Raw genomic sequence first — 15,000 nt, forward strand, 5'->3', positions numbered from 1 at the left:
CCTGCCCGGAGCTCTGGTTCTCCGAGTCTGGCTAGAGGGTGGACCAAGGTGGGGGTCCAAGGCCGGGCCCCTGGTTCCCAGAGGCGGACGGGAGAGCCGGGTGGGTCCCTCCTCCACCCCGGTACTCTCCTCGGGCCGCCATAGCCTAAGTCGATCTTGGGTTACCAGTGGCCCGGTTCTCTGGAGGCGCGGGGTTGGCTGTGACAGTAATGCCCGGGCTTAAGTGTGGGACCCCCGGGTTCGGCCGGTGCTCAGGTGAGGGTGGAGGCCGGGGCCGTGCAGCAGCTCTGGTTCTCCGAGTCGGGCAGAGGGTGTGGCGTTGTGGGGGTTCCAGGCCGGGTCCCTGGTTCCCTGAGGCGGGTATGAGGGTGGACCAAGGTGGGTGTCCACGGCCGGAGCTCTGGTTCTCCGAGTGGGGCGGAGGGTGGACCTAGGTGTGGGTCCCTGCCCGGAGTTGTGGTTCTCCGAGTCGGGCAGTGGTTGGGTCAGGGTGGGGGTCCCTGCCCGGAGCTCTGGCTCTCTCACTCTGGGCAGAGGGTGTGGCGTCGTGGGGGTTCCAGGCCGGGTCCCTGGTTCCCTGAGGCGGGTATGAGGGTGGACCAAGGTGGGTGTCCACGGCCGGAGCTCTGGTTCTCCGAGCCGGGCAGAGGGTGTGGTGTTGTGGGGGTCCCAGGCCGGGTCCCTGGTTCCCTGAGGCGGGTATGAGGGTGGACCAAGGTGGGTGTCCACGGCCGGAGCTCTGGTTCTCCGAGTCGGGCGGAGGGTGGACCTAGGTGTGGGTCCCTGCCCGGAGCTCTGGTTCTCCGAGTCGGGTGAATCCCTGTCAGGAATTGGGGACTTCATCACATATGATGAAAAATCCCCAATTCTTTACAGGGATTCACCCGCTGAAAATGTCTAAGTCGAAAACAGCATCCCACCTGCAACTTATTTGACGGAGCTCTTTGTGGACAGTTTGATTTTATGCCAATTTTGCATAATTAATATCTGTAATGTACATCAGATCGTTGTGCTATATGACCCCAGAGTATGGAGCCCCAAGTCGGCTTGGTTCCCGAGTTACGCCCGGTCAGATATGGGACTTTGACCGGGTGTATCTCAGAAACCACGCCGACTTGGGGCTCCATACTCCGGGCATGGGGAGGCACCCTTGGGCCCCCCATGACCCCAGAGTATGGAGCCCCAAATCGGCTTGGTTCCTGAGTTATGCTCGGTCAGAGATGGGACTTTGACCGGGTGTATCTCGAAAACCACGCCGACTTGGAGCTCCATACTCCGGGCATGGGGAGGGCCCATAGGGCCCCTTCAGACCCCACCGTCCCCAGCTCCTGGGACATTCCGATTCCGAGATACGGCCACTTCCTGTCCAGGTTTGACCGGGCGTATCTCGGAAACCACGCCGAATTGGAGCTCCATACTCTGGGCACAGGGGGGTCTCCTCGAGCACCCCCCACGCCCAGAGTATGGAGCCCCAACTCGGCTTACTTTTATAGTTACGTCCGGTCAAAGTTCCAACTTTTGAGGTGGCGTATCTCTGGAGCCGAGCCGAGTCGGGCCTCCGAACTCTGGGGACGCGGGTCGCCCCCCCACGCCCAGAGTCTGGAGCCCCAAATCGTCCGGTTCCCGGAGCCGGGTAAACGGTGGGACTAACTGGGACTCTCTTAAGGTAGGGTTGACCAGAGTGCATTTGTTTGAACCGGTGTATCTCAGTGCTGAAGCCGAGTTGGGGCTCCATACTCTGGGCACGGGGGGGTCTCATAGTGGTCCCCCCACGCCCAGAGTATGGAGCCCCAACTCGGCTAACTTTTCGAGTTAGGTCCGGTCAAAGTTCCAACTTTGAGGTGGCACATCTCTGGAACCAAGCCGAGTTGGGGCTCCATACTCTGGGCACAGGGGGGTCTCATAGTGGTCCCCCCACGCCCAGAGTATGGAGCCCCAACTCGGCTAACTTTTCGAGTTAGGTCCGGTCAAAGTTCAGAATTTGAGGTGGCACATCTCCGGAACCAAGCCGATTTGGGGCTCCATACGCTGGGCACAGGGGGATGTCCTCGAGCACCCCCCACGCCCACAGTTTGGAGTCCCAACTCGGCTTACTTTTCGAGATACGCCCGGTCAAACCTGGACAGGAAGTGAGCGTATCTCGGGAACCGAGCCGAGTTGGGGCTCCATACGCTGGGCACAGAGGGGTGTCATCGAGCACCCCCCACGCCCGGAGCATGGAGCCCCAACTCGGCTTACTTTTCGAGTTAGGTCCGGTCAAAGTTCAGAATTTGAGGTGGCATATCTCTGGAGCCAAGCCGAGTTGGGGCTCCATACGCGGGGCACAGGGGGGTGTCCTCGAGCACCCCCCACGCCCAGAGTATGGAGCCCCAACTCGGCTTACTTTTCGAGTTAGGTCCGGTCAAAGTTCCAAATTTGAGGTGGCATATCTCTGGAACCAAGCCGAGTTGGGGCTCCGTACGCTGGGCACAGGGGGGTGTCCTCGAGCACCCCCCACGCCCAGAGTTTGGAGTCCCAACTCGGCTTACTTTTCGAGATACGCCCGATCAAACCTGGACAGGAAGTGACCGTATCTCGGGAACCGAGCAGAGTCCGGCCCCCTTACGCCCGGTGTCGGGGGGTCTCGTCGTACTCCCCCCACCCCCAGAGTCCGGAGCCCCAACTCGGCCTCCTCTCCGAGTTACGCCCGGTCGAATCCGGACAGGAAGTGGCCGTATCTCGGGACCGGGAGGTCCCCGGGGTTCGAGACGGCGGGAGAAGTAGGGTCCCCCGGGGTCCCCTCACCACCCGCCGTCCCCGGCCTCTGGGACCCCCCGGTCCCGAGATAGGCCCGGTAACGCGCGAGGGACTTTTTGAAAAAGCGGCCCGTATCTCGGGAAGGGGAGGTCCCAGAGTCTCGCCCTTTCGGGGGTCGGGGGATCCCTCCGGGCCCCCTCTGACCCAGCCTCCCCGGGCCCCTGGGACCTTTCCTTCCGAGGCGCGCGCCGTCCCGTCGGGCCACTTTTCTCCGGGACCGGGGGGCACCGGAGCTCCGGGGCGGGCTCGTCGGAAGGGGCCCACCGAGACCCTACTTTGACCCGAGTTTGGAGTCTCTAGGCGGCCGGGTCCCCGAGCCACAGCCGCCCAAAGTCGGTGCCCTTTTCCCGGTCCGAAAAACGCCTCAGAGTCCAAAACCTGCAGTGGGCCGGGACTTCCGGGGCCCCTGAGGCTCTGGCGGCGGTCCCGGGAAGGTTCACCTTTCTCGGGCACGGTCAGGTCGCCCCCCGCGGTCCCGGGAGTCCCGTCGGAGACGTGGGTGTCAGCCACGAGCGCAGCGTGGTGGGGAAATTTTTTGTTTTTCGCGAATATCTCGACAAGCACGCGGCGAAAAAATTCCAAACTCGGGTCGCTCGTAGGGCTCGAGGGGGCCTATCCAACGAGCCCACCCACGTCCCCGAGGGCCGTCGGGCCAGGGAGTTACGCCCGGTCAAAGGCGCACCTTTACGGGCTTATATCTCGGGAACCCCCGGCCCAATATTCCCCAAACTCTAATAGATCGTAGTGCCGGACGAGGCCTTTCGAAAGAGCCCACCCCCGAGGTCCAACTCGCCCGGGTCCCCGAGTTACAGCCGTCCAAAGTCGGGGGTCCCAGCGAACGGCGATCCCGTAGGGGGCGCTCCCGAGGCCCGTCACTCCAGGGTTCGAGCAAGGGCCCTACTGGGACCCCCTCACCCGAATTTGAGCTCTCTGGGTCTTCGCGTTCCCGAGATACGGGCGATTTTGTTCCGAGGCCGTGACGTCATCGGCGGCCGCCATTTTGAAGCGCGCCCGGTGGTTTTCGGCCGATATCTCCGCGAAAACACCACCAAAATTCACCAAACCGGTACCGTTTTGTTCGTCTCGACTAGACGCTTCCAACGAGCTCGGTGCCCGCCGAATCCGTCGAGTTTTCGCCGAGATATTCGCGTTTTTCGCTTTCGCGGCGCTGTATCTCGGGCCCCCGGGGGCCCCCGGAGCTGCGGGTGGTCTCGTTGGAAAGCTCTCGTCCCGCTCTAAACACGATAAAAATTTGGCGTCGATCGGACGCGGCTTCGCCGAGTTACGGCCGTTTAAAGCCGTTTGCAGTGGGTTACCATCCTGCAAACTGCAGGCGCTCGTCGGCGGCCCGCCCGCGGGCCGAGCTCGGTGCTTCATACCCGGCTTAAAGCGCCCAGCCCCGCGGTTCTGGAGGAACTGCCGGAGCAAAGGGTGTCCTGCAACGAGCCATTTGGGTTATGGGGAGAAGGGGAGTGTGTGTGTGTGTGTGTGTGTGCGCGCGCGCTTGCCCCCCTTTCTCCCTGGGAGCGTGGCTTGGCCCTGGGGGCTCGTCTCTCCACGGAGGTCTCTCGCCCGCCCCGGGTGGCTCGATCCCTGGGCACGGCTCGGTCCTCCTCGGTGGGGTTGGCTGAGCTCCAGAGCCGAGCTCGCTCCAAAACCTAAGTGCCAAACGTTGGCGGTGACCGGAAGACCCAGGCGCTCGGTCCTTCCCGACCAGCCCCGAAGAGGTCGGTCCGTCCTGGGCCAGACGCAGGTTCGCCCGCCGCCCCGGGTGCCTCGTCTGGAGCCGAGACGGTCCTAAAACTGACCACAGGGGTTGTATGGCGAGGGAGTGTGGTGGAGGCACACACACACACACACACACACACACACACACACACACACACACACACACACCACCACCACCCTCGGAGGGCCTCCAGGAGCAATCCAATCCAAGCCCAGCCAGGAGGCACTCTGGGTGGGATAAAATCTGAATTGTGCCAGTGCCATGGAGCTCTGGAGGGAGAGGGCCTCCAGGAGCAATCCAAGCCCAGCCCAGGTGGCACTCTGGTTGGGTGGGATAAAATCTGAATTTTGCCAGTGCCATGGAGCTCTGGAGGGACAGGGCCTCCAGGAGCAATCCAAGCCCAGCCAGGTGGCACTCTGGTTGGGTGGGATAAAATCTGAATTTTGCCAGTGCCATGGAGCTCTGGAGGGAGAGGGCCTCCAGGAGCAATCCAAGCCCAGCCCAGGTGGCACTCTGGTTGGGTGGGATAAAATCTGAATTTTGCCAGTGCCATGGAGCTCTGGAGGGACAGGGCCTCCAGGAGCAATCCAAGCCCAGCCAGGAGGCACTCTGGTTGGGTGGGATAAAATCTGAATTTTGCCAGTGCCATGGAGCTCTGGAGGGAGAGGGCCTCCAGGAGCAATCCAAGCCCAGCCCAGGTGGCACTCTGGTTGGGTGGGATAAAATCTGAATTTTGCCAGTGCCATGGAGCTCTGGAGGGACAGGGCCTCCAGGAGCAATCCAAGCCCAGCCAGGTGGCACTCTGGTTGGGTGGGATAAAATCTGAATTTTGCCAGTGCCATGGAGCTCTGGAGGGAGAGGGCCTCCAGGAGCAATCCAAGCCCAGCCCAGGTGGCACTCTGGTTGGGTGGGATAAAATCTGAATTTTGCCAGTGCCATGGAGCTCTGGAGGGACAGGGCCTCCAGGAGCAATCCAAGCCCAGCCAGGTGGCACTCTGGTTGGGTGGGATAAAATCTGAATTTTGCCAGTGCCATGGAGCTCTGGAGGGAGAGGGCCTCCAGGAGCAATCCAAGCCCAGCCCAGGTGGCACTCTGGTTGGGTGGGATAAAATCTGAATTTTGCCAGTGCCATGGAGCTCTGGAGGGACAGGGCCTCCAGGAGCAATCCAAGCCCAGCCCAGGTGGCACTCTGGTTGGGTGGGATAAAATCTGAATTTTGCCAGTGCCATGGAGCTCTGGAGGGAGAGGGCCTCCAGGAGCAATCCAAGCCCAGCCCAGGTGGCACTCTGGTTGGGTGGGATAAAATCTGAATTTTGCCAGTGCCATGGAGCTCTGGAGGGAGAGGGCCTCCAGGAGCAATCCAAGCCCAGCCCAGGTGGCACTCTGGTTGGGTGGGATAAAATCTGAATTTTGCCAGTGCCATGGAGCCCTGGAGGGAGAGGGCCTCCAGGAGCAATCCAAGCCCAGCCCAGGTGGCACTCTGGTTGGGTGGGATAAAATCTGAATTTTGCCAGTGCCATGGAGCCCTGGAGGGAGAGGGCCTCCGGGAGCAATCCAAGCCCAGCCAGGTGGCACCCTGGCTGGGGAGGGAGGTTGAAAATGACCGAGTTGGATCACTGGGAGTCCTGAGCACCAGGGCCCCTTCAAGGCAGAGAGCAAAGCCAGAGAGACTGCACTCTGGCTGGGGAGTAACTGGAAAAAACATGAAACATCCAGGAAGAGACGGGCTGATTTTCTAAAAATCTGAATCCCAGGTGAGGTGCAGCTCTCCTGGGCACGAATAAAAGCTCAAATGCCAGGCTTTAAACATGACAGAGTCCACGATGTTGCTGTGGTCTCAAAGCTCCAGGACCTTCAGGGCAGTGGACCAAGCCGTAGAGGTTGCACTCTGGCTGGGTGAGCGAGTTCAATCTCCGCCAAGGTGGAGCTCTTAAAACCATGAAACCTCCAGGAAAAGACGGGCTGATTTTCCTCTAATGTCCATCCCAGGGTGGGTGCATCTCTCCTGGGCACGAATAAAGCTCAAACGCCCACGGTGGAATGCCGAGCTTTAAAAATGACAGAGTCCACGATGTTGCTGTGGACTGAAAGCTCCAGGGCCTTCAAGGCAGTGGACCAAGCCGTAGAGGTTGCACTCTGGCTGGGTGAGCGAGTTTAATCTCCGCCACGGTGGAGCTCTTAAAACCATGAAACCTCCAGGAAAAGACGGTCTGATTTTCCTCTAAAGTCCATCCCAGGGTGGGTGCATCTCTCCTGGGCACGAATAAAGCCCAAAGCCCATGGAGAAAATGACCCTGAAGCCAAGCTCTTGAAAATGACAAAGTCCAAAAAAGTTGCGGTGCGTTCAGAGCTCCATGCTCTACGACCTCATTGGCCGTCCCAGGGAGGGTGCACCGTCCTGGGCAAGAGTCAGATTCTCCCGCCCTCCCTGGAGCTCCGTGTGGAGCAAAGACGGTCCTAAAACGTCCCTTTGGGCTTCTGTAGAGGAGACAAACTCTTTTGAATGACAAAGTCCACGATGTTGCTGTGGTCTCAAAGCTCCAGGGCCTTCAAGGCAGTGGACCAAAACGGAGAGGTTGCACTCTGGCTGGGTGAGCGAGTTCAATCTCCGCCACGGTGGAGCTCTTAAAAACATGAAACCTCCAGGAAAAGACGGGCTGATTTTCCTCTAATGTCCATCCCAGGGTGGGTGCATCTCTCCTGGGCACGAATAAAGCTCAAACGCCCACGGTGGAATGCCGAGCTTTAAAAATGTCAGAGTCCACGATGTTGCTGTGGACTGAAAGCTCCAGGGCCTTCAAGGCAGTGGACCAAGCCGTAGAGGTTGCACACTCTGGCTGGGTGAGCGAGTTCAATCTCCGCCACGGTGGAGCTCTTAAAACCATGAAACCTCCAGGAAAAGACGGTCTGATTTTCCTCTAATGTCCATCCCAGGGTGGGTGCACCTCTCCTGGGCACGAATAAAGCCCAAAGCCCATGGAGAAAATGACCCTGAAACCAAGCTCTCGAAAATGACAAAGTCCAAAAAAGTTGCGGCTCTTTCAGAGCTCCATGCTCTCGGACCTCACTGGGAAGCCCAGGGAGGGTGGACCGTCCTGGGCAAGAGTCAGATTCGCCCGCCCTCCCTGGAGCTCCGTATGGAGCAAAGACGGTCTTAAAACGTCCCTTTGGGCTTCTGTAGAGGAGACAAGCTCTTTCAAATGACAGAGTCCACGATGTTGCTGTGGTCTGACAGCTCCAGGGCCTTCAAGGCAGTGGACCAAGCCGGAGAGGTTGCACTCTGGCTGGGTGAGCGAGTTCAATCTCCGCCAAGGTGGAGCTCTTAAAACCATGAAACCTCCAGGAAAAGACGGGCTGATTTTCCTCTAATGTCCATCCCAGGGTCGGTGCATCTCTCCTGGACACGAATAAAGCCCAAAGCCCATGGAGAAAATGACCCTGAAGCCAAGCTCTCGAAAATGACAAAGTCCAAAAAGTTGCGGTGCGTTCAGAGCTCCATGCTCTAAGACCTCATTGGCCGACCCAGGGAGGGTGCACCGTCCTGGGCAAGAGTCAGATTCGCCCGCCCTCCCTGGAGCTCCGTATGGAGCAAAGACGGTCCTAAAACGTCCCTTTGGGCTTCTGTAGAGGAGACAAGCTCTTTCAAATGACAGAGTCCACGATGTTGCTGTGGTCTGAAAGCTCCAGGGCCTTCAAGGCAGTGGACCAAGCCGGAGAGGTTGCACTCTGGCTGGGTGAGCGAGTTCAATCTCCGCCAAGGTGGAGCTCTTAAAACCATGAAACCTCCAGGAAAAGACGGGCTGATTTTCCTCTAATGTCCATCCCAGGGTGGGTGCATCTCTCCTGGACACGAATAAAGCCCAAAGCCCATGGAGAAAATGACCCTGAAGCCAAGCTCTCGAAAATGACAAAGTCCAAAAAGTTGCGGTGCGTTCAGAGCTCCATGCTCTAAGACCTCATTGGCCGACCCAGGGAGGGTGCACCGTCCTGGGCAAGAGTCAGATTCGCCCGCCCTCCCTGGAGCTCCGTGTGGAGCAAAGACGGTCTTAAAACGTCCCTTCGGGCTTCTGTAGAGGAGACAAGCTCTTACAAATGACAGAGTCCACGATGTTGCTGTGGTCTGAAAGCTCCAGGGCCTTCAAGGCAGTGGACCAAGCCGGAGAGGTTGCACTCTGGCTGGGTGAGCGAGTTCAATCTCCGCCAAGGTGGAGCTCTTAAAACCATGAAACCTCCAGGAAAAGACGGGCTAATTTTCCTCTAATGTCCATCCCAGGGTGGGTGCATCTCTCCTGGACACGAATAAAGCCCAAAGCCCATGGAGAAAATGACCCTGAAGCCAAGCTCTCGAAAATGACAAAGTCCAAAAAGTTGCGGTGCGTTCAGAGCTCCATGCTCTAAGACCTCATTGGCCGACCCAGGGAGGGTGCACCGTCCTGGGCAAGAGTCAGATTCGCCCGCCCTCCCTGGAGCTCCGTGTGGAGCAAAGACGGTCTTAAAACGTCCCTTCGGGCTTCTGTAGAGGAGACAAGCTCTTACAAATGACAGAGTCCACGATGTTGCTGTGGTCTGAAAGCTCCAGGGCCTTCAAGGCAGTGGACCAAGCCGGAGAGGTTGCACTCTGGCTGGGTGAGCGAGTTCAATCTCCGCCAAGGTGGAGCTCTTAAAACCATGAAACCTCCAGGAAAAGACGGGCTGATTTTCCTCTAATGTCCATCCCAGGGTGGGTGCATCTCTCCTGGACACGAATAAAGCCCAAAGCCCATGGAGAAAATGACCCTGAAGCCAAGCTCTCGAAAATGACAAAGTCCAAAAAGTTGCGGTGCGTTCAGAGCTCCATGCTCTAAGACCTCATTGGCCGACCCAGGGAGGGTGCACCGTCCTGGGCAAGAGTCAGATTCGCCCGCCCTCCCTGGAGCTCCGTGTGGAGCAAAGACGGTCTTAATACGTCCCTTCGGGCTTCTGTAGAGGAGACAAGCTCTTACAAATGACAGAGTCCACGATGTTGCTGTGGTCTGAAAGCTCCAGGGCCTTCAAGGCAGTGGACCAAGCCGGAGAGGTTGCACTCTGGCTGGGTGAGCGAGTTCAATCTCCGCCAAGGTGGAGCTCTTAAAACCATGAAACCTCCAGGAAAAGACGGGCTGATTTTCCTCTAATGTCCATCCCAGGGTGGGTGCATCTCTCCTGGACACGAATAAAGCCCAAAGCCCATGGAGAAAATGACCCTGAAGCCAAGCTCTCGAAAATGACAAAGTCCAAAAAGTTGCGGTGCGTTCAGAGCTCCATGCTCTAAGACCTCATTGGCCGACCCAGGGAGGGTGCACCGTCCTAGGCAAGAGTCAGATTCGCCCGCCCTCCCTGGAGCTCCGTGTGGAGCAAAGACGGTCTTAAAACGTCCCTTCGGGCTTCTGTAGAGGAGACAAGCTCTTACAAATGACAGAGTCCACGATGTTGCTGTGGTCTGAAAGCTCCAGGGCCTTCAAGGCAGTGGACCAAGCCGGAGAGGTTGCACTCTGGCTGGGTGAGCGAGTTAAATCTCCGCCAAGGTGGAGCTCTTAAAACCATGAAACCTCCAGGAAAAGACGGGCTGATTTTCCTCTAATGTCCATCCCAGGGTGGGTGCATCTCTCCTGGGCACGAATAAAGCTCAAACGCCCACGGTGGAATGCCGAGCTTTAAAAATGACAGAGTCCACGATGTTGCTGTGGACTGAAAGCTCCAGGGCCTTCAAGGCAGTGGACCAAGCCGGAGAGGTTGCACTCTGGCTGGGTGAGCGAGTTCAATCTCCGCCACGGTGGAGCTCTTAAATACATGAAACCTCCAGGAAAAGTCGGGCCCGTTCTTCTGAAAAAGTCCTTCCCAGGCAAAGCGCACCTCTCCTGGGCACGAATAAAGCCCAAAGCCCATGGAGAAAATGACCCTGAAACCAAGCTCTTGAAAATGACAAAGTCCAAAAAAGTTGCGGTGCGTTCAGAGCTCCATGCTCTCGGACCTCACTGGGAAGCCCAGGGAGGGTGGACCGTCCTGGGCCAGAGTCATATTCGCCCGCCCTCCCTGGAGCTCATATTGGAGCAAAGACGGTCCTAAAACGGCCCTTCGGGCTTCTGTGGAGGAGACAAGCTCTTACAAATGACAGAGTCCACGATGTTGCTGTGGTCTCAAAGCTCCAGGGCCTTCAAGGCAGTGGACCAAGCCGGAGAGGCTGCACTCTGGCTGGGTGAGCGAGTTCAATCTCCGCCACGGCGGAGCTCTTAAAAACATGAAACCTCCAGGAAAAGACGGGCCCGTTCTTCTGAAAAAGTCCATCCCAGGCAAAGCGCACCTCTCCCGGGCACGAATAAAGCCCAAAGCCCGTGGAGAAAATGACCCTGAAGCCAAGCTCTTGAAAATGACAAAGTCCAAAAAAGTTGCGGTGCGTTCAGAGCTCCATGCTCTACGACCTCATTGGCCGTCCCAGGGAGGGTGCACCGTCCTGGGCAAGAGTCAGATTCCCCCGCCCTCCCTGGAGCTCTGTGTGGAGCAAAGACGGTCCTAAAACGTCCCTTCAGGCTTTTGTAGAGGAGGTGGAGAAGCCTTCCTGGGCACGAAGCAAGCTCAAACGCCCATGGCGGGCTTGACTCTGGAGTCAAATTCGAAAAAAATTGACCGAGTCCAAAAAGTTGCTGTGGGTTCAAAGCTCCATGCTCTACGACCTCCCTGGCTAGCCCAGGGAGGGTGCACCGTCCTGGGCCAGAGTCAGATTCGCCCGCCACCCGCTGGAGCTCCATCTGGAGAAAAGACGGTCCTGAAACGGACCTTCGGGGCTTTATCGGGGAAGGGAAGTAGAGCGGTGGAGGGCACGCACAACCCATGAACAGACCGTCGTGAGCCCCGCTCGGAGTCTCTCTGCGTGGGTATAAAAATACAGATTACACAGTGCGCTCGGTGGAGCTCTGGAAGTCCTGGTGGGAGACGGCCCCCAGGGGAAAAAAAAGCCCGGCCGGGGTGTGCTCTGGCTGGGGAGAGAAAGAATTCAATCTCCACCGCGGGGGTGGATCACTGCATGTACGAAACATCCAGGAAAATGACGGCTGCTGGTTTACTTCTCTAAGTGCTTCCCAGGAAGGGTGCAGCCTTCCTGGGCACGAATCGAATCCAAAGCCCCCATGGCGGGCATGACTCTGGAGTCAAAAGGTTGCTGTGGGTTCAGAGCTTCCATGGTATCAGACCTTTCTGGCCATCCCAGGGAGGGTGCGCCGTCCTGGTTCAGATTCAGATTCGCCCCCAACCCCTGGAGCTCCTTCTGGAGAAAAGATGGTCCTGAAACGGACCTTGGGGTCTTTATCGGGGAGGGGAAGTAATGCGGTGGAGGGCACACAGAACCCATTAACAGACCTCCGTGAGCCCCCCGCTCAGAGTCTCTCTGCTTGGGTATAAAAATCCAGATTACACAGTGCGCACGGTGGAGCTCTGGAAGTCCTGGTGGGACCCCCAGGGAAAAAAAATAAAAGCCCGGCCGGGGTACGCTCTGACTGGGGAGAGAAATAATTCAATCTCCAACCGCGGCGGTGGATCTCTGCATGTACGAAACCTCCAGGAAAATGACGGCTGCTGGTTTTCTTCTCTAAATGCATCCCAGGAAGGGTGCAGACTTCCTGGGCACAAATCAAGCTCAAAGTCCCCTTGGCGGGCCTGACTCTGGAGTCAAATTTGAAAAATTGACAGAGTCCAAAATGTTGCCGTGTGATCAGAGCTCCACGATCTCAGAACCTCCCTGGCCATCCCAGGGAGGGTGCGCCGTCCTGGGTCAGATTCAGATTCGCTCCCCACCCCTGGAGCTCCTTCTGGAGAAAAGACGGTCTTAAAACGGACCTTGGGGTCTTTATCGGGAAGGGGAAGTAGTGCGGTGGAGGGCACACAGAACCCATTAACAGACCTCCGTGAGCCCCCCGCTCAGAGTCTCTCTGCTTGGGTATAAAAATCCAGATTACACAGTGCGCACGGTGGAGCTCTGGAAGTCCTGGTGGGACCCCCAGGGAAAAAAATAAAAGCCCGGCCGGGGTACGCTCTGACTGGGGAGAGAAATAATTCAATCTCCACCGCGGCGGTGGATCTCTGCATGTACGAAACCTCCAGGAAAATGACGGCTGCTGGTTTTCTTCCCTAACTGCATCCCAGGAAGGGTGCAGACTTCCTGGGCACTAATCAAGCTCAAAGTCCCCTTGGCGGGCCTGACTCTGGAGTCAAATTTGAAAAATTGACAAGAGTCCAAAATGTTGCCGTGTGATCAGAGCTCCACGATCTCAGAACCTCCCTGGCCATCCCAGGGAGGGTGCGCCGTCCTGGGTCAGATTCAGATTCGCTCCACACCCCTGGAGCTCCTTCTGGAGAAAAGACGGTCCTAAAACGGACCTTGGGGTCTTTATCGGGAGAGGGGAAGTAGTGCGGTGGAGGGCACACAGAACCCATTAACAGACCACCATGAGCCCCCCGCTCAGAGTCTCTCTGCTTGGGTATAAAATCCAGATTACACAGTGCGCGCGGTGGAGCTCTGGAAGTCCTGGTGGGAGAGGGCCCCCAGGAAAAAAAAAAAGCCCGGTCATGTTGCGCTGGGGAGAGAAAGAATTCAATCACCACCGCGGCGGTGGATCTCTGCATGTACGAAACCTCCAGGAAAATGACGGCTGCTGGTTTTCTTCTCTAACTGCATCCCAGGAAGGGTGCAGACTTCCTGGGCACGAATCAAGCTCAAAGTCCCCTTGGCGGGCCTGACTCTGGAGTCAAATTTGAAAAAGTGAGAACCGTGGTGGTCAGACCGGGTTGGGAAACGATCTGACCCAGCCCAGATAAAGTGCACTCTGTGCGGGCGAGACTTCCAGGAAACGCGCGGGTCTGGTTTGGACACCCAGACTCTCCTCGGACAAGGTAACGGTAGACGGGCGCCTCCGGGTTGCCTGGGGCCCGGAGGGGTGCACCCTCTCCTTCGGGCCGTCGCTGTCAGGGTTGACTGGTCGATTGGAACTTTGGACGCGCCTGGGGACGGCCCCTGCCCGGTCGCGAGACCGCTATGGGCAGCTTGCTCCTCCCCGCTTTGCGCGTCGACTCGAGACGCGGCCTCCCTCCGGGGAAAGCAGGCCGCGTCGACCTCGGGAGACTCAGATGGCCCGTCTGAAAACGGATGTCCGCAGCGGTGACGTCGGGACCGTCGTCAGGCTTTGACGGTTGGCGGGGTTTCGTTGGGGGCCCCCCATCACGGCACAGAGCCTGACTTCGCCCCGCGCCTCCCACCCGCTTTGAAAAGCACCCTTCCCCGTTACGGCCTCGATCCAGAGGCCTACCACCCCCCCGCCCTCACGGGCGGACGGTTCCTCACGCGCCCTATGAGCGGCCGTGCCGCCTCGAGCCCAGGCCCGAGCGGAGCGAGACCCGTGTGTAGGAAACCCGCGCGTCGCAGGTTCGTCCGTCCCGGGGCTCCTTTGATCCCGGGCTAAAACAAAAACCATATGCTTGTCGAACCGTCGGTCTGGGTAAACGGCAAAACGACTCCAGGGGCTTGAGACACCCCTGGAGCGACGGAGGAAGGTGCACCTCCGAAAGAAAAATGAAATTACGGACAGTGTCCGATCGAATGAGGTCCACGGAACAGAGAACCGTGGTGGTCAGACCGGGTGGGGAAGCGGTCTGGCTCAGCCCAGATAAAATGCACTCTGTGCGGGCGAGACTTCCAGTAAACGCGGGGGCTGGTTTGGACACCCAGACTCACCGCCGGTGCCCTGGGCGTGCATCCAGTGTGTGAAGGTGCACCGTCCTGGGCGAGCAGAGGGTGAAAGACACACAACACTCCTCGTAAGAAAATGGACAGTGTCCAAGATCTTGCATGCAAACGAGAGCCCTGTGCTCGCAGACCCGACCGTGGCCTGCTCAAAGTCAGATCCGTACGCTTGATGGCGCTCCTGCTGGAGCAAAGACGGTCCGAACACGGACGCTAGGGGTGTTGTAGAGGAGGTGGGGGACCGTCGCCACACTCTTCTCGGACAAGGTTAACGGAAGACGGGCGCCTCCGGGTTGCCTGGGGCCCGGAGGGGCGCACCCTCTCCTTCGGGCCGTCACTGTCAGGGTTGCCTGGTCGATTGGAACTTTGGACGCGCCTGGGGACGGCCCCTGCCCGGTCGCGAGACCGCTTTGGGCAGCTTGCTCCTCCCCGCTCTGCGCGTCGACGCTAGACGCGGCCTCCCTCCGGGGAAAGCAGGCCGTGTCGACTCTCGGGAGACTCAGATGGCCCGTCTGAAACGAATGTCCGCGACGGCGGCGGCGGACGCGGGCGCGTGGAATTCGGAATCGGACGGTCGGGGTGGCCGACACCCCCCGGTCCAGTCTTCGAGCCCGACCTTCGCCCCGCTCCTCCCCGCCCGAAAAGCACCTTTCCCGGTTACGGCCTTGATCCAGAGGCCTCCCACCCTGGCCCCGCCTGACGGACGGTTCCTCACGCGCCCTATGAG

Source organism: Siphateles boraxobius, unplaced genomic scaffold, assembly GCF_051911475.1.
Source record: "Siphateles boraxobius isolate OS27281-9 unplaced genomic scaffold, OSU_SipBor_1 107, whole genome shotgun sequence".
NCBI lineage: Eukaryota > Metazoa > Chordata > Actinopteri > Cypriniformes > Leuciscidae > Siphateles > Siphateles boraxobius.